This window comes from Gavia stellata, chromosome 21 (assembly GCF_030936135.1).
Source record: "Gavia stellata isolate bGavSte3 chromosome 21, bGavSte3.hap2, whole genome shotgun sequence".
Taxonomy (NCBI): Eukaryota; Metazoa; Chordata; class Aves; order Gaviiformes; family Gaviidae; genus Gavia; species Gavia stellata.
In genome coordinates, this window is record NC_082614.1 from 3,523,734 (window position 1) to 3,543,505 (window position 19,772).

A 19,772-nucleotide genomic window follows, 5' to 3' on the forward strand; every position below is an offset into this window, starting at 1 on the left:
ACATCCTCAGGAGATGTAAATGCAAGTGGCTTCCGATGATGCCAGCAGATGATGTGGCGCTTTGCGTTAATGCTGGATTTCAGCTTCCTAATTAGGATGCGAGGTCTGTGCCTCGGGCTGCTGAGCGGCTGAGGAGGAGCGTGTCTGGCATGGGGGGCTTGCAGGATGCTGCTCTGGATTGAAGCTTTCCACCCTGGTGCTCCCAGTGCAGCTCTGCCCCTCTTGCCCGCCTGCTGTGTCAGCCCCCTCTGCCCACGTCATTCGAAGGCGCTTGCAAAAAATGTCTTTGTGGGACTTGTTTTCTTTGGCGTGGTTAGGAAGCTGGTTGATTGCTCCCCATTTCCTGGCTGAGGAGCTCTGCCCCACTGGTGCCTTTCAGTGGTTTTTTTTTGATTTGCAAGGGGAGGATGGAGTTTCTCTGCTATTGCATTTCCCCTGCCCTCCAGACTCCCCGGCAGTGTCTCCTCCCTGCAGCCTTCCAGCAGGCTCAGAGCTGGTGTTAGCACTGCAGCCAGGAGCTGGTGCAGTTGTGTTGGGCTGCTGTGGTCTCCCCTGTGATCCCACCACATAACCTGGCTCTCCTCCTGCCCTTGGTCTCTATTATCACCCCATTTTCCCGCTTTGCTGGGCGCTGTTGGAAGATTTAAGTCTTGCCCCTTAGGCTGGACCCCTGGACCACCCCGTGCCATCCACTCTTCTAACCCCTTTGGATAGTGCGCAACCTTGCTCTCCTGCACAGCCTGCCCCAGGTTCATCCTTACAGCCCGGCTTAGCGCAGGGGATTTACTAATCCTTATGTGCTCCCATGTCCAAACTGCAGGTGCCCGGGAGCGGTGCACAGTGAAATGCAGGGTGCAGGTGCTTTTCTGGGCAGCATCTTGCAGGTATCTGCACCGGCCTTGTGAGCTGAGACCTCTAGATGACAATACAGGCATCTGCTGGGCTGGTTTATTTCTCTTACTATCTCAAAAAGCATAAATTAAACTTTTTCTTTTTTTTTTGGTCCTTCTTCAAGCCTTTTCCTTATGTGCTGGAAACCCAAACACAGCAATGTTGGGTTGATATTCAGAGACCAGAAATGCAACTGGCCACTTTAATTTGACTATCCAAAATGAGCCATGGGGCGGGGGAGAGTGAAATAGGTTTTCAGCACTGTTTTTCAGTTTGAATCATAAAGGTGTTTAACATAGATAAGGAAACGTTTAACTCTGTGTTATCTTGACAGGGTTGCTTTAAAAGGTGGATCTTCCCAAGAGCAGAAGGAAGAATTTTCAGAACATCTCTTTCCCTGTCTTGAATATTCATTGCAATACTTGATTTTTATTTTTTTTTTCCCCTCTTCTGCACTCCACGTACTCCATACCCACAGGTCCCCTTTTCTGCTCGCCCGAAACCTCTGCCAAGGAGTTTTCGGCTGCCTGCTTTTGCGCAGTCCAGTTGTCCAATGCAAATGAAGGGAGTTTCTAGGCTGCTTCCTTCTGACTCCTGCCGAAGCATCTCTCACCGGGGCACCAAGCCGAACCTCCCGATGGAACTTAATTAGTTTTATGCACAGACTCATCAGCGTGGAGGGGCTTGGGGAGGCGGAGAGAGATGGGGAAGGGGCTGCTTTCGAAATGTCTTACTCAAATGCAACTCTGGGATTTTGCTTTGGGGTTTTTGCCATTTTTCTGTGCTGAGTGGGACTGGCAGATGTGCATGTGTACGTGTGGGCTTTTTCCCCTCGATAGGAAGCAAGAAACAAAGCCTATGGGAGCTGCTGTCTCCTGTAAATAACCCACTCAGGGCTATTAGTATTATAAGGTTCTTGTTCATTTTCAAAATTGTCCCTTGGCCACTGAGGCTACTTCGGGGGCTGGCAGCCGGGGGGGTTGCAGAATCTACAATGTTGAAATGACACTGGACTAATTTTTGAGCTTGTGTCTTAGCCTTTAAGTCAAGGAGCGATCAAGAGGATTATTTTCTTGATCTTAAAATTCTTCTCTCTGTTGCATTTCTTAACTAGAGTTCTTGCACGGTGACATTGACCCATCCACCTTCCTGTCTTTTGCTAGCATGTACGTGTGGGTATTTTTCAGTCTTGCTTCACGAGAAGGTCCTGAACAAGCCTCTAATGAATCACAGTTTTCTCCTCAGGATGACATTGTGTCCTTTATTTGCATCTCTGTTTGCATTATTATTTTTTTAAACCTCAAGCCTCTACAGCGTTTCTACCTCTTCCAATCCAGTGGATTTTTAAGCCTTGGGATATTGTTACAATTAAGGACCTTTCGTTGCACAGCCTCTTACCTCCCCTGGGGCAGACCCCCCACCAAAGGTGTTTGAACCGTGTTGGCTTCTGCAGCCGGTGGCACCGTGAGCATTTCTGTCTGTGCTCCTGCTCGCGCCTTGCTTTTCCCAAAGAAACCAAGCTAAGGCGGATTGGGCTGACCATCTGTCTTTTCGCCTCCCTTTCCTCCTCCCCCAGCAGTGTCCTGACCACTTCCAGATATCTGGCAGAGGACAGGAGACCTTAAATTTGAGAACTTGGTGCGAGTAAGTATAAGAGGAACCTCCTGAGGCTTATGTTCCCAGGAAGGTGGTGTTACAGGATTGACCCTTATTAGACATTCAGGACTTCACGTAAGAGGCCCTTGAAGATGGGACCTTTTTTCTGATAGATACCGGGGAAACCGACTCTGGGAAAGCCATCTCCTCTGTTCTGCTTCTCACAGACCCGCTTGTTAGTGGAAGGGCTGCGAGTCAGTAGTCTGGGCACGTTGGGCTGTCTCCGTCGTGGATGGTCTTCTGGGACTTGCCCAGGGAGGTTTGAAGGACGGGCTTGGTCTGCTTCCAGCCCTCCAGGTTTTTTTGACATCTCCTCGTGGAGCCTCGCTTGGAAAGGCAGCAACGATGACTTTTCCACACCCCTGAGCGCTGATCTGGGCACCTCCATGGGCTGGGCCTGGAGCACCGTCAGGATGCTCCAGCACCGTCAGGATTTGTGCCAGAACTTGCTCTGCAAATTCAGTTGCCAGGTGGGCTGCGTGACCCCTCTTTGTTTTTCTTTAACCCGGGTCTTATTCTTCCCACCCTTTGATCCTGCTGCTGTGCTAGCTGCCGAAGGGTTAAAAGAGTTTGGGGGGCGAGAGGGTGGAGACAAGGTATTTCAGATGCTCATTACTCACTGCCAACTTCCCCCAAAGTCATATTAATTTCACGCTGTCACGCAGGAGTGCGCTGTCGCTCTCGTCAGCATCCAGGAGGGTGACGGGGATGGGGGGAGCGCAGGTCCCCCCCTCCGCACCATGGCTGCGATTTGGAAAGCTCATTGGTAGCCTCTTTCCTCGCCGCTGTACCGACCCAGCAGGACCAGGCTGGGGCTGCTCGCTTTGCAGGGGGATCTGGGGAACGGGGGGTGCTTCACCATGCGCTGGCTCCTGATGATCATTTTCCACCCCGCTGCTTGTGCAAAAACCCCATGAAATTAGGTCTGCTGCAGCGGGGAAGTCTTGGGGAGGGAAGGAGGGAGGGGAGCGAAGCTGCCAACCTGCCCTGCCCTACCTGTGGGCAGCGAGGATGCTGCTTAAAAGTTGGTCTTTAACCGGTTACTTCCCTTTCTTATTTTTAATGCAAACCAGCGCAGCCTGGCTCTGCCTGCAAAGATTGCTTCCCTGGCTGCCATTGCCTCCTCTCTCGTTTCTCCCCCTTTTCAGCTGTTTGCTCACTGAGTCTGCCAGAGCTGTCACCTCTGCAGGGACTTCTCACCGTCACACGAGGTAGGGCTGGGACTCTGACAGCTCCCACACAAGCTCAGTGCTCCTGAGCCCGTCCCGGCTGGCAGCTCGCTCCCTCTGTAAGGTTCTCTGGCGGCAGGGATTCTGCTCTGTCCCCAGCGATTTTTGTTATTCTTATCCCTAGAAGGTGTCTCAGCTTTTTTCCACGTGTGCCCTTGTATTTATTTGTGGGCTGGGGCTGAAAGGATCACCTCCCCTTTTCTCTCATCACATACCCTATGGCCGCACATCTTGCAGCACTTGGCAAAATGCAGCAGCAGCTCTGGTCTCCCTGTATTTGCAGAGCTGAGAAAGAAACAGCACAGCTCTCTCCCCACAGCAGAGAGCTGATGGCCCATGATATTTGAGACTAAAAAGCTTTGCGATAGACCTTGGGAGGGGAGTTACCTGCCTGTGTGGGAAGAGGAGACCCGTGGCTGTCATGCCCACAGAGCCCTGGACCCTCAGGAGCAGAGGATGAGAGCTGCAAATCCTGTGCCAGCAGCAGCGCCAGCCTCTGGTACCCACAGCTGAGTGCTGGGTGTTACCGATGCTTTCTAATGCTTATTAAACATTAGAGAATCGATGAATCTAGGCATTACTCCATTTCTTTAATCAACTCTGCCTGTGTTTTCTTGGCTCTGATTTGTTTCTGAAGTCCATTCTTCCTCGAAAAGGCCACCCTCTGATGTGTGAACCGAAAGCGGGCTCCTCCTACATAGACACATCTCTCGGGGACATTGGCATCTCCGTGGTGCATTGACCTTACGAGCAGCAAGTGCTGGCAGGAAAGCTCTCTGAACCTCCTTGCACAGGGCTAAAGCACCACACCTAGCAGCTGGCTGTCGTCTGGCGTCTTGCGTGTGACCAGCCCGCAGTGATGCTGCTTAGCGTCAGCTCTTACTCTTTCCCGTGTCGGGGATCTTCCACCTAAAGCGACTGCATGGGATTCGTCTCTCTGTGCTGCTGCTTGTTGCGTGTCCTGTGGTTTGAGAGGTGGCAAGGCTGTGTCTTCAGTTCTCCTGCAAACATCAGGCATCTGTTAGGGAAATGGCTTTTTCCAGCACTTTGCTGGAAGGTGCCAGCCTGTTTCCATCTCACTGGCTGCTGGGAAAAGGCATCATGAAGCTGAGCCTGGCTTTTTCTCTGGGGGGTAGGATTTTCTCTGGATGTTTACCTCTTGGACTTGTGTGCATAGAGGAGTACATCAGAAATGTTAAATACTCTGGTGGTGTTAGGCAAAACGTTCAAGATTACATTTTCAGATCGTTTTCACTCTTCTTGAAGAAGAGAGATCTGTGATCGTGCTGTTGGTATTGTCTGCCTGGCAGCAGGAAGAAGTCTTCAGTATTAAGTTACTAGATTTAGCATCTAAGGTGATTTGGGGACATCATCGGCTGAAAGGATGAACGCTTTAAGTGTGTCGCAGTCTGTAGCTGACATGGGAGCATGGGTTTAGAGCAGAAAGAAACTGCAGAGGTGTTGCTTCTAGGAGGTACGTGGGACGCTGCGGCCATTCAGAGGTGGACAAGCCATGGCAGGAGGTGGTTTCCCAAGCCCTGTTGCTTGGTATCAGTGCAAGAGTCAGAGGAAAGCTCGTAACTTGGCAAGTGCATCGATTCAAGAAGAGCATCTCTTCTTGGGGAGTCGTTACCCACTCCCATCTCATGTACTCCCTCAACTGCAGCATGGGCACAGCAGCTTGTGCACCGGCTCAGAGAGCTGTACCTATCTGGTTTGCCTCTAAAAATTAGGATCTTATGTTCAACGCCCCTGGCCTGGAAGCCTCGCAGCATGGAGAAATGAGGTTCGTGCTCTGCCTCCAGCTCCCTGCAAGCTGGGTGTCCCTGCCTAGGCAGCCAGCGGTCAAAAGCTGTTGGAAATGCCCCCTCCGGGGAGGGCAAACTCCAGCCCTTCTGATCCCAGTCGGCCCTGGCAGGTTATTTTTAGACGTGTCGTTGCCTCTGTTCTTTTTTTTTTTTCCCCTCCCAGCATCCATGCGTGCATTACAGCTCGTTCAGGTCGGCTAGTGCAGGCATCACTGGCAGATGGAGAAGAACATGGTTTCTCTACCTCTTCTGTAGCCCCTCATTTCTACCTCGCATTCACCTTCTTGGCAAGCCCGCGGCTGCCGCGCTGTGTTGACGGCATCTGTCAGCAAGGTGCAAGCATCTGCCCTTGCCTGCAATCGATTGTGAACACCCAGAGCGTTGTGATGAGCCTTTCTGAAGGTTTGGCGGGGGGCGGGGGGGGGACAGCAGAAGAGGGATGACAGGGAGAGCTTGCATCCTGCTGCACAGATGCCCCACTCAGAATTCGGCGCTGTCTTTGAGCTGTCCTGCCCAGCTCTGCCCTCTTTTGCATTCTTCAGGCTCCTGCCGGAGAGCAGAGCTGTAAAATGCTCAGGCTGTGTGTTTTTTGTTGAGCGGTTTAATTTATTTTATTGAAGTGGCTTTGAGTTGGGAGGGGGTGGGCAGGGCTGGGGCAGGGGGATGGGGAGCGCTGAAGCAGACACTTAGCCTCGTCAAAGTCCATTTATTAAATTAGCAAGGTTGCACTGGCAGGGCTTATGGCTGCTGGTGTTTGCATACTGATAGAGCGAGATGCTGGGCGAGGATGGTGCGGGGAGGCATGTCCCCACCTCTGGGACATCTCCCTGTCTTGAGGAGGCGGTGAGTGCCCGGTGGTGGCTCACTCAGTGCCTTGAAAAGGTCCAACCCCACGGGGAGGATTTGCCTCTGCTGCAGCGGTGGGATGCGTGCGCCTGGCCCCGGGGCAGCGCTGGTGAGCGTGGACTTCAGCTTCCCTGCGCGTGGACACGCGCACTCCTGCTCGTTCAACTCAATTGCGCTGTCACTGCGGTGCAATATGCTCTTCCATGCTAAGACATAATATATGTATAATGCATTTCCATGCTAAGACATAAATAAGGAACAAATTTAGAAAACCTCAAACCCCACAAGCAGTTACTTCCACTGCAGTTTTCTTTGCCCAGAAAGTCCTGCGGGTGTATCAGCCGGAGTCGTCAACTTCCATCCTGGGCTCTGCCGCCCTTTGCTGGTTGCAGTGGTACAAATCTCTCTCCTCTTCATCCAGTCTTTGCAAGCGCTTTCTGAGATCAGTGGGTGGAGGGGGATGAGCTTTCTGCAGCGATAGAGTAGAAACGTCGTTATTGAATCCTATGATGGCTCAGATAATGCTTGCACCGTGCAATCGCTCCCTGTCCGGTCTTCTGAGAGTTTTCCAAGTGACCTGTAAAGACGTGTCACGCTGCATAAAGTAGCCTCTGAGCTTCAGCAGGCATTGTAGTTGTTGCAGGTTGGGGAAAGGGTGACCAAAGGACAGGGCACGATGGGAGCAAGAAGAGAGCAACCATCGTAGCCTGGGTAACAGCCGTGCCTCCAATTTTGGGAACAGGGTGGGCATATCAGACCGTTATCGGAGTAAATACAGTCCGTGCAGAAATACTCCTCTGCTCACATTGCTTTTACAGTATAATGAGAAAACCTAATGTTTTGCTGTTGGTCGTGTCTCCGGAGAGGACGGTGCTGGTCAGGGGAGCACGATGGCGTGCTGGCTCCCTGCCTGCCTCGCCAACGAGCTGATGTGTGCCTGTTTTTAATGCTTTGCCTTGTTCTGATCCCTGGCAGACTTCAGATGTGGTCGGGCTGGGCCCTTTGGAGACTAGCCTGCGCTTAGGAGATCTCACCATCCCTATTGTATTCAAGTCACCAGAACAGAAGCACTTCACTCAAGCTCCCACATTCTTAGTGCATTTGCATGCATTTGATCTTCCCTACGTGTTTCTCTGTTCTCTTGATGAAAATAATTAATCTGGTTATTTTTCTAAGTCATCCTGCAGCTTTACAGGGACAAGACTTAAATAAGGATTCTCTTTAAAGCAGAGCTGTGTTAAAATAGCTGTCCGCCTATAAATATCTCATTGCTTCTATATTTATTCTTCTCCAGCTCAGTGCAGGAGGTTCTACAGTTGAATCTGAGATTTTTATTTTTATTTTTGACTGTTGGTGCAGCCAGTATCTTAACAGCAAGGTTACTTTCTCCGAAGGATGCCTTAGGTACCCCTTTGGGGGCCCACAAGGCATGGCTAAATCTCCCTTCTCTGTTTACTGCTTTGCTAGTTGTACAAATTTCCTCTTGTCTTTGAAACGAGCTGACTCGTAAGAATCCTGGAGCAGCAGAGATTTGTAGCGGGCCCTCCTGTGACCACTACTTTTAGCATAACTTATTTTTGACCAGAGCTGCACTCTGATCAGGATTTTCAAAAGAGCCCAGGAGAGATAAATCCCCAAATCTTAGTGCTGTTGGAGCTGCGGGTTCCTTTGAAATCCTGACCCGCTGGTGATTACTGCGGTGACTCGGTGGCTCCTAAGCCCTGGTCCTGCAAGGTGCTGCGTGCGGGGAGAATTGTGGCTTATGAGCGCAAGCTCTGCGAAAGGCTTTGAAAGCGTTGGAGGCTCTCATTGAAGTCTGTGCAAGGGTTGAGATTTCACGGGGTTTGGGATATAAGGGTCACGACTGTGGTGGTTTCGTACATCTCCGGTGAGAGCCACCGTGGGAGGGGGTAGCGGAAGCTGTAGTTTGGTCCTGGCGTGGGTTGGAGGTGGGTGTGATGGGTGGCTGGGGAAGGCTCAAGAGAAGTCCTCTTTCAGTTGTCCTGGTAGAGCTGGTCTTTTCTCCACTATACTTGAATGTCTTTTCTCTCCCCTAGAAAAAATAGTTAAAAAATTACAGTAACATCAAGAAAGCAGCCACTGGTTAGGTGAAATCACAGAATCTGAGAGCCGCCAGAGCCCAGGCGGAGCCTCGGCAGGGCTGGCACGCGGCAGCAGAGGGGCAAGAGCCCTGCGGTGACCGGGGCTGGGAGTGCAGGTCCCCTCTGTAAGACGGCAAAAGAGAAGTAGCAGCAAAACCTAAATAATATTAGAGTGGGATTTTCAACCTCTCTGCTGGTTTTGAATGACCTCTTCAGTCACATATGTCCAACAGCAGTTATTTTTAAGTCCTCTGAGTCACCAGCTCACGCTCTTTGGGACCAGCAGATGACTTTGAACCCCCAGCTCTCCTGCAGCGTTCAATGCAAGTGCAACAGCGCTGTTCAAACCTGGGGCTTCCAAAAGCTTACGGCGTTCCCCGCGCCAGCTCTGCACCTTCCCCAGTCCCTTGGGAACTGGCTTAGAAATTTTCAGCATTGAGATGTCAGGTTTCAGAAGCAAATCTGTTCATGCTTTAACTAAATAGGGAATCATCGGTGTTTTTAAAGCATGAAATAAGCGCAGATAATACATAGGTGTCTTCTCCGGGAGGTGTCAGCATGCTCAGTGAGTCCTGGGTGTTTTTCTTTGATCTCACCAACTCTAACATAGGTGTATGTAACAAAAGGTAGATTAAAAAAACCTCCCCGCCCTATGTTAGACCCAGTGGCACACGCTCCTCCATCGGCACGGACCAGGAAACAGAGGCAGGACAGACTTGACTCTGCTTGTGCAGCGCCCCACGGGCAGGCACAGGTAGGAAGGGACCTGCAGAAGAGCCGAGATCTCGCTTTGCAGTCAGACCAGGGTGATGGCAGCAACAAATCAGGATACGGCTGGGTCCATCCCTCTGTCTGAAAGGCACGCGGAGGCTGCTGGGTGGCTTTCTGCACATTAGCATCTCCTGCCACAGGCACCTGACGGCTGGTGCTCATCCCCCTCGGCGCTCCCCACCTTTTTTTTGCCCCGCTGCCCCATTAAATTCAAGCGCGGGAGCCAGCTCTGTAGGGCTAAATTACTGTGACGGTCATACCATAGCAACTGTACCTGTCTGCCTCTGCCAGCCGCCAGCTGCAAGCCGGGAAACTGTTGAAAAATAATCATCGTTTGGGAGGAGCGGGGGGCCGAGGAGCGGCGAAGGGAGGCCGCAAGACAATGCGATGCCGCTTCCCCCGGCACGGCAAATCTGTGCCAACCGGGGAAGGGAAAGGCCCCTTTTAACATTAGCCTTTAAAGCAAATCTCTTTAAGGAACCGAATCTCTCGCACGACGTTAAACCTCACAAAGTAGGATTAAATGCGGCAAAATTAAGAAACCAAACCTGGTTGCAGCACCTGTTTAAAAATTACTTAAGTGGAGGGATATTAAAATTTTAAGACCTGCTGCTGTGCTGGTGATGGAGGATTTAAAAAATAATAATTACTGGGGTTTTTTTTCTTTTCTTTTTGCTTGTTTTTTTTCTGTTTAGCATGCAGCCTAATTGCGTAATTACACGATAGACTGGAGTAGAATTTAGTGCGTGTAATACCAGTTATAAAGAAGAGCCCTAATTATGTATATCTTCTCAGGTAAATAATACATCAGGGGCATGGAGTGGCCTAATTACTGTTCTGAAAACCTGCCTAATGACTAATTTACTTGGAATTTCAGAAAGCTTTTGATAAGGTCCCTCATAAGCAACTGTTAAGGAAAATAAATCGAAAAGGGGTAAAATGTTTTGCTACGTTTTTAAACAAGCCGTTTAAGCGATGGGAAACAGCCACTGCCTTCTGGTCTTGCGTCTTGAGGAAAGGGAAGGTCCTGTGGCTGCATGTTGGTCTGGGGCCAAAGCTGTCGCATTTCTCATCCTGCTTCACTGCGAGCTCCAAGGGAGGCTGCTGCTGAGTGAGCCGTCCACAATATTAGTTTAATATTAGCAGGAGTCTTGTGGGTTAATTCATAGTTCCTTGGAAGAAGCGCTCGTATAGTCTCTGGCACTGGAGGTGTTTGTGATACTGAGCATCCAAATAGCTTTTGAAGATCTGGGCCAAAATTTGATAAACCCAAAAAAGAGCTAAACTTTGCTTAGTTTTCCGCACGTGGAAAAGATGGGGAGCAAGGGCAATCCAAAAGCCGGACTAGCTTCTCCAGGGCTGGTTTCTAGGTGGACCTCATGTGCTTCCTCCACGTGCCGGAGCTGGGACCAGCGCTGCCTTTAATCCGGGGAGCGTGGGGGGCATGTCAGGGAGACACTGCAGTGGAGCTTAAGTGAGCAGCATGGATAAATGAGTCAGCTGGTGGTCCCCGGCGAGAGATGGGCACTGAGCTGACAAGGAGGGGTAGGAGATGCGAAGACTTGCAGGTAGAAGAGAGGAGAGTCCCGGCACAGCCTTTAGCTGGGACAGAGGAACCCCGCACCAGCAGGATGATGGGGATGAAGGAGGAGAGGTGGGTGAGGACTGCCTGGTGCAGGCGCTGCGAAGACTGGGCAGGGGGTGCGGTGGGGGGAACGGACCCACAAGGCCAGGCTGGGGCAGATGGGCCAGGCCAGCGCAGCGGCTGGAGAGAGGAATCTGAGAGGATGGCGCAGGGACGGGGATGCGGGAGCCTTGCAGGCTTCCCTCCACTCCCAGACCACGTCGCTGTGTCTACCAGGATGATTTTTTTTTTTTTGGCATGTATTCGTGGCAAAGCATCACGTTATCCTGCCACAGGCACAATGCCTGCCTCTTTCCAGATTCACAGTTTTAAAAAAAAGAAATAAAACACATATTTCGTTTGCAAGACGCTCTGCCACACTTATCGCAACAGTCCCCCTCACCCCTGGACCTCGGGCTCTGCCCTGCTGCCGCTCGACATCTCCTGGTACAGGCAGGTTTGGCAGCTTGGGCTGGCTCGCCACCACTGCCCCCTCTCTTCACAGTCCCCCCCCACTTTGCTTTTGAGTCTTTTCTGGGAGGAAGCCCGGCCGCGTATTTCCAACTGGAGGAGCCGAAGAGATGTGGGGGGGAGCATCGGGAGGGAATTAGCACCGAAGGGTCCTCTGCCAAGCAGCCACGGCGGAGATAAAGCAAGAGGATCTTTGTGCCTAGCCGGCGACATGCTAATTGGCTTTCCTTCCTAGCAAACTTTGCAAATGATGCTCTTTAAGTCGTCGGCAAGATAAACAGTTGCTGTGGCAGGTGTGCCGAAAGCGCCGTCTGGATGTAATTAGACGTGTTTGCGAGAGAGCATCCCCGAGACATCGAACGGTGCTGTTCATGCCGGGCGCATCCCAGGGGGCTTGTCCCACTCCCCCCTCCCCTGCCACGGGCAGGGCTGCTTTCGGAAAGCGTTGGTCGCTTCCAGCCGAATTCAGGGGACGTGAGGTGGGAATCGGGCTGGTGTAGATTTCCTACAAGTCTGCTGGAAATGAAGCCTGAGAGAAGGGGAGAGGTGTTATTTGTGCTGCAGTGGCAGAAAGGTGGAAAATTCCTCTCTATGACACACCGGAGGCTCTCCACGTGGGGCAGGGAGGGGATGGCCACCCAGGCTGGACACCACGTGTCCCATCACCACAGCCCTCAGAGCACCGTGCTTCTCGTGCACCTTTCTCTGGCCCCGATTCTCCGCTCAAAGAGAAATCCCTAGGTGACTTCTCTTTCTTGCGAGGCCAGGTCACCCTTTTGCAGGACTTCCAGTTTTGCAGCTGCTTTTGCTGTGGGGCTTTCTCTTTCTCTCTTGTGCTGAAGACGCTCACATTCATGTTGCAGGTTTTGGGTTTTTTACATCATGAGTCCCTCTGCTGCCTTCATGGATTGACCGAAGCGTTGTATGTCTGCGTGAGGTTGGTAGACAGCAGCCGGTGAGCTGGAAAAATGGGAGAGGTGCGGCATCGCAAGGTCACCTGTGTGGGGGAGAGGAGGCTGACAAGGAGCCTGGGGTCCCCACTTCGTTCCCCGGCATCGCTGCCGAGCTCCTTAGCAGTAGCTCAAGGGCTGTAGCGTCTCTTAGTGCTCGCTCCTGCCTCATCAGGACCTGATGGTCATCACCCATCCCGGGGAACCTCCTGGTTTGATAATGCTATCCCTGATTTTTGTGGGCCTTTTGCACAGGACTGCATGAAACGGCGCTCCCATTTCAGAAGCTTTGCTTCAGAGAGGCCCCTGTCTCCTGCGGAGACTTGGAGTTTCCCTGAGACTTGGGAGTCTCTCCCCTTCACTTCACTGTGGTGTTTCACTGCCCTGTCAAGCAGTTCGTTAGAGCTTCCAGGGAAGGAATTGCAGGTGTTTTGCGGGGAGTACAAAGCTGTAAACTGTCTGGGATGAGATCGCAGCGCCCTGGGAAGGCATCTGCCTCTGGGGGGGCTGCATGACCCTGTCGTGCTGTCACCCAGCAGTGCAGGAGAGGGACAAGTGGGAACCTCCCGTATCCAGCTGAAAATGCAGGAGGTGTTTGGACACTCATGATCCCACGTGAGCTGAGGATACAGGCTTGAATAGTTCTGAAATCTTGTCACGGTGAGGCTTCCCACAACTCCGACCCTAAGCAGACAGAGCTGTGCTTCGTTTAGGTGGTGTGGAGGAGGTACCCCACCGCATCCATGAGCGCAGCATGACCGGCAGCTCCTGCCTGGGAATGCTCAGTGCCAAAAAGAACAATTTGTGGTGAAATGCTGTGGCTGAGCTCGGACACGTGCCGTTGGTGCCGGGCTTCCCTCGGTGTGGGTGGCCAAGAGGGGAGCCTGGCTTTAGACCTGCCCTGGGAGGCCGTGTGCGGCGTGGCCAGGTCTCCCTCAGAAAACCGGCCTCAGGAAGGGGTCCGTCGCTTGGAAGCAGCTGAGCTCGGAGAAGACGGCAGCACTTCTCCCGGCAGCACGAGGCTGGCACCGAAGAACAGGAATCGCATAAAGTGAAACCTAGTTTTGCTGCGGCAGCAGATCAAGAGGCCTCCAAACACAGACGATGCTCCTGGGCAAAGAGGAGAGGAAGCTGGAAAAAACTGATGATCCATGTAGTAAAGAACAAGGCACAGACGTGGCTGTCCTCCTCCTGTGTACCGCTGGCTTTTCATAGGGGTTTTGAAGGTGATTCGATTATCCACCAAGACTGTGCGGTGCAGGTGAGGAGCTGCTGCAGGAATGAAGGATCAGCTTTGCAGCGGGGCCAGGGCAGGCAAGGACCCGCTTTTCCGCATCGCTTCATCCCTGCAGCCGCGGGCTGGGGGTCCACCGGGACACCTGGTCTGCTGCAAAGTCCCTCCACCCGTCGTCTCCTGCTCCCGTGGTGCCGCCGGAGATGGAGATGGAGGCAGCGGCAGTTCACACTTGGTTTGGTGTGTCAGGAGGCTTCACTTCTGCCTTGCCCTCCTGCGCATTCGTTTGCTAATTTTCAGAGGTTACCGAGGCGACGTTATTGATGATGATGATGATAATGGTAATAGGGGAGATAGGTGGCAGATTAATTCCTGAACTCTCTAACAGGATTTAAGCTAAGAAGAGAGGAGGGCTTTTTTCCTCCCTCTCTCCTTTCCCTTCCTCCTTTCAGATATTTCCTGTGCTGGGGATAACAACACCAAGGAGTGTTAAATTGGCTCTGAATGTCCACCCCTGGCTGTCCACATTCTTGTAACGATTTCATTAGCTTGAATTATCCACGTTATTTTCTTGTAATGGGATTAGCCGTACTGGAGTCAGCTGAAGTCCTGGAGCGGGAGGCGGGAGGGACCTTCCGCTGCGTATTTCATTAACTCTCTCATGCAGGGGGTGGAACTGGCCACGGCTCAGCCCAGGGGCAAAACCATTTGCCAGGGTCCTGCGTTCCTAAAGGAGGAAGAAAGAAAAAGGACCATTATTATTTCCCCCCCACCACTATAATCAGCAAATCGGCGCAGAAGCAGAGACTGGCAGGGAGGTAATTTATTGGGGAGGGAAGGTCCTATTTGGGGGTGAGGGGGAGAAAAATAATAAAATGAAGATGACCATTGCAAAGCAATTGAGTGAAATCTGCTGGGCTGACGTGTGACTGTAGCCTGCTGCTGGCGAAGAGGTTGTGCAGCAAGGGAAGGGAAGGACTTCTGTCTCTTTTGGACTCGTTGTCCCTGCCTGGAGCCATTTCTGATGAGCAGTTACACTGCCTGGCTCATTCGTTTGAGCTCCATCCTAGGGCTGCCAGCAGTCACAAGCAGGGATTTAAGCAGCATCAGGGCTTGGGGATGAGAAGGCAGCAAGAGGAAAGGAGGGGAGAGAGGAGGAGGTGGTGGCAGTAGATGGCAACCCACGGGAAGGTTGGCAGCCTTGCTAGAGGTTTTCATGACCAGCTTTCCAATGTAGTGATGGCTGGTTTGTTTTTCTTGAAAGGAGGTGAACTAGAGACAAGGGTTTAGGACTGTCCCCTGCAGTGGGACATCTGTACATGTCTGGAGAGACCTAAGGGTGATTTTTTTGTTTGTTTTTCAAGAAGGTCTGCTCTTCTGGCAGTGGACAGCAGTTGGTCTTTCCAACCATCGCATGGATTCGCAGTGGCAGTTGTGCTTTCCCCTATAGAGCTTGGCAACCCAAGAGTCCTTGATCAGCTCATAGCTGAGGGCTCCCCAAGATCAAGGACGATGAGCACATCTTTGTGTTTAGGACTTGAAAATAACGACCAGGGCTGTCCCGAGGAGCTGGCAGTTTAAATGCTCCTATTTCAGACAGGAAATGGGATGAGATGGAGGGGACACTTCCCAGCTGGAGTAATGTTTACCCTGCTCTGTAGGTACCTGTCCCATGAATGAGCGTGTGGGAACGGCTTTCACAGCTGCCTGGGGCAGTGGTGGGGCCAGACCTAGACATGGTGGGGCTGAGTGAGGGTGGGGAGAGACTTGGAAGCAGGGGGCAGAAATTCCGACAAAACCCAATGGGAAAAGAGGAGCTGTGAAAAGAGGTGGTGGAGTCAGCAGCAGAAGATGGTGCTGGCACTCTTGTGCCTGGCGATTCTGGGGTGAAAGTGCAGAGGATTTGGGGCTATGCCCATAGCAGGGGAGCGGTGATGGAAGGGAAGGGAGCTGCAGGGTGGGAATTTGCGTGTCGTGCTGGCAGAGGAGGGAAGAGGGTTTCTGGAGTCCACCTGTATCCCTGTCCTCCTCTGTCCTCTGGCTGCTTGGCCATGTTGATGAAGGGTGTGCAAGCACCTTCTAGTAAACAGGCAAAGCCAAGCGAGCGGTATGTTGTCTACCGCGCTGGAGTGTGCCCTGTTTAATAGCAATATAATGTCCTATAATTAGCAGGCAAAGGACTTGCCTCCCAGCTGGCCTGTGCCAGAAGGATATAATTACAGTCCCAAGGAGTGATGTTCTTCTGACCTGCAGCCAGCTTGCAGCGTACGTCTTAACAGCGTGGAGGAGAAATCTAGTTCTTTTCCCTCTCTTCAGCCAGGGAAGCGAGGGGATGGCTGCAGCACCACTGGAAGAGCTGCCAAAGCATCCGGAGAGCGGCTGATACCTGGCAATGCGATGTAGAAGTGCTGGATCCCTTGTGGGTGGGAGGGAGGGAATGTCTCTTCTGGCATCTCTGGGAACGTCGTGTGTTTCTGCTGAGCTTGGGACTGGTGACTTGTTGAGGGAAGGGTTGTGGCTGCCTTTATTCTGCAGCCGAGTGGATCGTTGCTCGGCCAGCGCCAATACGGGCTTTTACTGGTTTCCCCTCTGCCTTTGTACTGGATCGGCACAAAACAAAGGTTCTCGTTTAGGAAATATCTTAGTTGCAGCGTTTGTTCAGGGCTGTCATCCCTTCCAGCCAGCGGCGTGAAAACGTGCCAAGCCTGGGAGAGCGAGCACAGGCGTGAGGACAGATTTTGCCAGCCTGGCTGGCGAGCTGCCTGCGGCACGTGGGGAGCGCAGGCAGAGGGAGGCAGGGAGAGCTGAGCCCTCCAGACCCACCCATGCTTCTGCTTGGGCTCTGCCCTCCCCTGACTCCCGCTTGGGATTTCAGAGAGCGGCCTTTTAGACACCGCATTTCTTGAATATGCGGGAAGGGAAACCAAGAGGCGACGGAGCAGCCGCGTGCAGGGCAGGTTGCTGGGGGCTTTGCAAACCCACCGCCTCCGTGGCAAAGTTCTTGCTCTTTGCTTTTTCCCCTTCCCCCAAACTGCCTATATTAATTTTGAGAAGCTCCACGGGGAGGTCATTTATATAAGACATTTTCTTTGTTGCACACCTTGGCTGCACATGTTACAGATGAAATCTCAGTCCAGTGCAGCGCCACAAAGAGCTGCAGGGGTGCCCTGCCAGCAATCCAGCTGCAGGCTGGGCACGTGGGTCTGGCGGGGCCAGGACTTGCCAGAAAGGAGGTTACAGTCTTCTGCAAAGTTAAGCTGGGCTGACTGCAAACAAGTCAGTGTCTCAAGAAGGACCAGGTTTTGCTCCCACAATTGCCAAGTCCTTCAGTGCTTGTGCTGTGGCTGAGAGCTGGTGCAGGGGCTTGGGAGCGCATGGAAAAGATGTGGATGCCGGTGGGTACGAATCCAGAAACTGCTTAGGTTTCACATGCTAACTCCAGGGAATTCCCTGTAAACCGTCGTGCCTGGGGCGAGGAGCCTGGCACGGTGCTGTGCTCTGTGCCAGCAGCGCCGTTTGGTGCCAGCGCTTTCTGATCTCCGTCCAGCTTACCACGGAGAGAGGAGGGAGATGGCTCCAAGAGGAACCCCCACCCCTGGGGCGCGTGCTGCCTTTTCACGCCATTTGCACCCATCGGAGCTGTGTGCTGGAAGGGGAAGGAGGTGGCAGCGACAGTGGGTCTGAGTTGCTGTGAGACCACCCGCCTCCGCAGCCATCCCCACCCCAGGGGAAGCACGTGTTGTGAAGCAGCTCGGTGGGATCTTACGGGCAAGCTGCAGTTTAACAGCCTGTATAAAAGCTGCTTTCTTCCCTCCCATGTCATCTTGCTCAGATTTTGCCTGGGTGATGAGCTGCATCCCTTTCCCTTCTGCCGTCCCCGCTCCTGCGGCTTTGCCCGTGGCAGCCGTGGTGTGATCCGTGCGCAACCGTCCCGGAGCTGAGAGGCTGCAGCATCAATGTAGCCGGTGTGGGAGCAAACACGGCGGCACCTGGCTTCCCCAGGTAGCGGGAGCCTGGCACTGCAGGGGGTAATTGCGTTCTCTCCGCTTCTGCCTCTCTTCCCCCCAAATCTGGAGGAAATAATTGGAAAAGAGAGGTGTGAGTCTCTGCCTGGCGCTGGAGAGGAGAACATTAAAGGCCCGAGCTCTCCACTTCATTCGCAGCTCCCGGGATGGTAATTGCTGTGTTGTGGTTTCTCATTAGCGCCGCAGTGGGGGGGAGGGTGTTTTACTCCGCAGCCCCGGTGGGGTCAGCCCCTCGGCTTTCCTCGCCCCCTCGCTTTGCCTGCTCCCCGTTGGGACCTGCGCTGCAGCTTCCACCGACGGACCTGTCTCGCTGAGAGCCACTGGTGGGTACTGCTGTCCTTCCTCCCCCCAGCCCTCTCCCGAGGGAGATGCCCGTGGCCAGCCCCGCTCCGGATTGGGTCCCCACTGCCTCCACGTGTCTCCGAGCGTGGGTGGCTCAAGCTGCTCTGAGCTCAGGAGGAGGGAATAGCCAGCTTCTCTTGTCTCTGTCCAGGCTGATGTGGGTCACCACAGCCTCCCCCTGGTACCCCGACCCTGGGGTCCATAGCCATCCTGCTCCTGCTGGGGACCTCCTTGCCCATCCTGCGTGTTGGGTCTCGGTGTCAAAGGGAGATGCTCGGTGTTTTAGTGCACAGAGCGAGTGTTGTTTGAGACCTCCTCCCTTTCAGCAAATATTCTGCTCATATTCCCGTAGCAAATATTCTGCTCCCCCCAGGCAATGCCCATGACGTTTTCCACGGAGTGATAGGCTGGCGCAAGCTCTCCCCTGCCCGTGCCACCCACTGCCTGGCTTTCCTAGCTAGACGGTCATCTCCTTGGGCCAGGAGCTCTCTAGTTACCTCTCCCTTACCCCAACTGGGGCATTCGAGATCCTACAGGGATGCTGCAAGCGAGAGGGGCCACCTGCAGAGCTCCCAGGGCCCCTGTCACCCGCACCCCCTTGCAGGAGGACCCTTCTGCCACTGGAAACCACGTGGAGCTCCTGCCGCTCCCGGAGCCGAGCATCCCCGCCGGCCGAGGCTGCTCCCTCGCCTCCGCTCGGGTTTGTTTGTTTGTTTGCGTAGCACCAGCTCGAAGGGGGCAGGAGGGAGAGAGAGAGAGAGGGAAGCGCCGAGGAGGAGACGTGCGGATTCATTTTGAGGCTTCATAATGGTACATTTACACACCACGTTGCCTAAGGAAATTGGGTAGATGAATGCCTGGTCATGCTGCCAGTGCACCAGGTTAACTCCCAGGATTTAGCTTATATCATTTCACGAGAGCGTTTATGGCCTTTACTGTGTTTATTCCCAGGTGCTCTTTGGCACTGCTGCATCCCAGGCTCCTTTTGTGTATGCGCACGTCTGTGTAGATTTTCGAATAAAATAACACATCTATTCAGACCCGGTCCACATTAAATATTTATTGCCTGCAGTTTGTGCATATGTGTTTGATAAATGGGCGTAAGGCGAGGGGAGGAGAAGGGGAAGCGGGAGCTCAGATGCGGAGAAAGCATCAGCTTTGTCTTGGAATTTCTCCGGTGGACGGTACTGCACTCTGGGGTGTCCGGCAAGCGCTGCCTTTGGGTCTGTTTTCAGGCTTTTTGGACAAGGTCCAGGCTGGTGGGACGGCTGCATGCTTTGGTGCTCAAGTGACAAGTTCCTTCTCCGGGGACAGGCGTGCTGTGACAAGGTTTCTGCTGGGTCGTATCTGAGCGTGGATGCTGTCAGCCCTATCCCACACCCTCCAGCTAAATGTGAACCCCCTTTTTCTCCCGTGTTCCTGACTTTCTGTCTCGTTGGCACTCAGAAACTTGTCTGAAACAGTGGCTGGATCTGGGGGTGGTTGTGTAGGACTTGGGTCTGCTGAATCCATCTGTTTTTCCCCTTAAACATTCAGCAAGCTTAAATAAAAGCAGTTTATTCTAGCTCATGAAAGAGGTTGGGTGGCTGGCTGCAGAATGGGAAATGCAGGTACCCAAGAGAAGTGTTAAAGTGAGGAAATCCAGTCTTAAAAATGATGCCCAGCATCCGCAGAGCAAAGGGATGACACCATTGCGAACACAGCGCCTACAACAGGCTCTGGGGATGGAGGAGCTATGCTGGAAAGAGAATAGGTCCCTGTGGGGCTGTGCTCTGGCTTGTGCCCGTGTCCTGTGCGTTCCAGACCCTCTTCAAAGGTGCAGA

At 53.0% G+C, this 19,772-nt stretch overlaps 1 protein-coding gene across 1 annotated transcript in view; it reads left to right on the forward strand.

Annotated features, from left to right (window-relative positions):
- The window catches only part of RBM19 (RNA binding motif protein 19), a 62,726-nt gene that overhangs the window by 27,887 nt on the left and 15,067 nt on the right, over nt 1–19,772 (forward strand). The gene's annotated exons all lie outside the window — the stretch shown is intronic.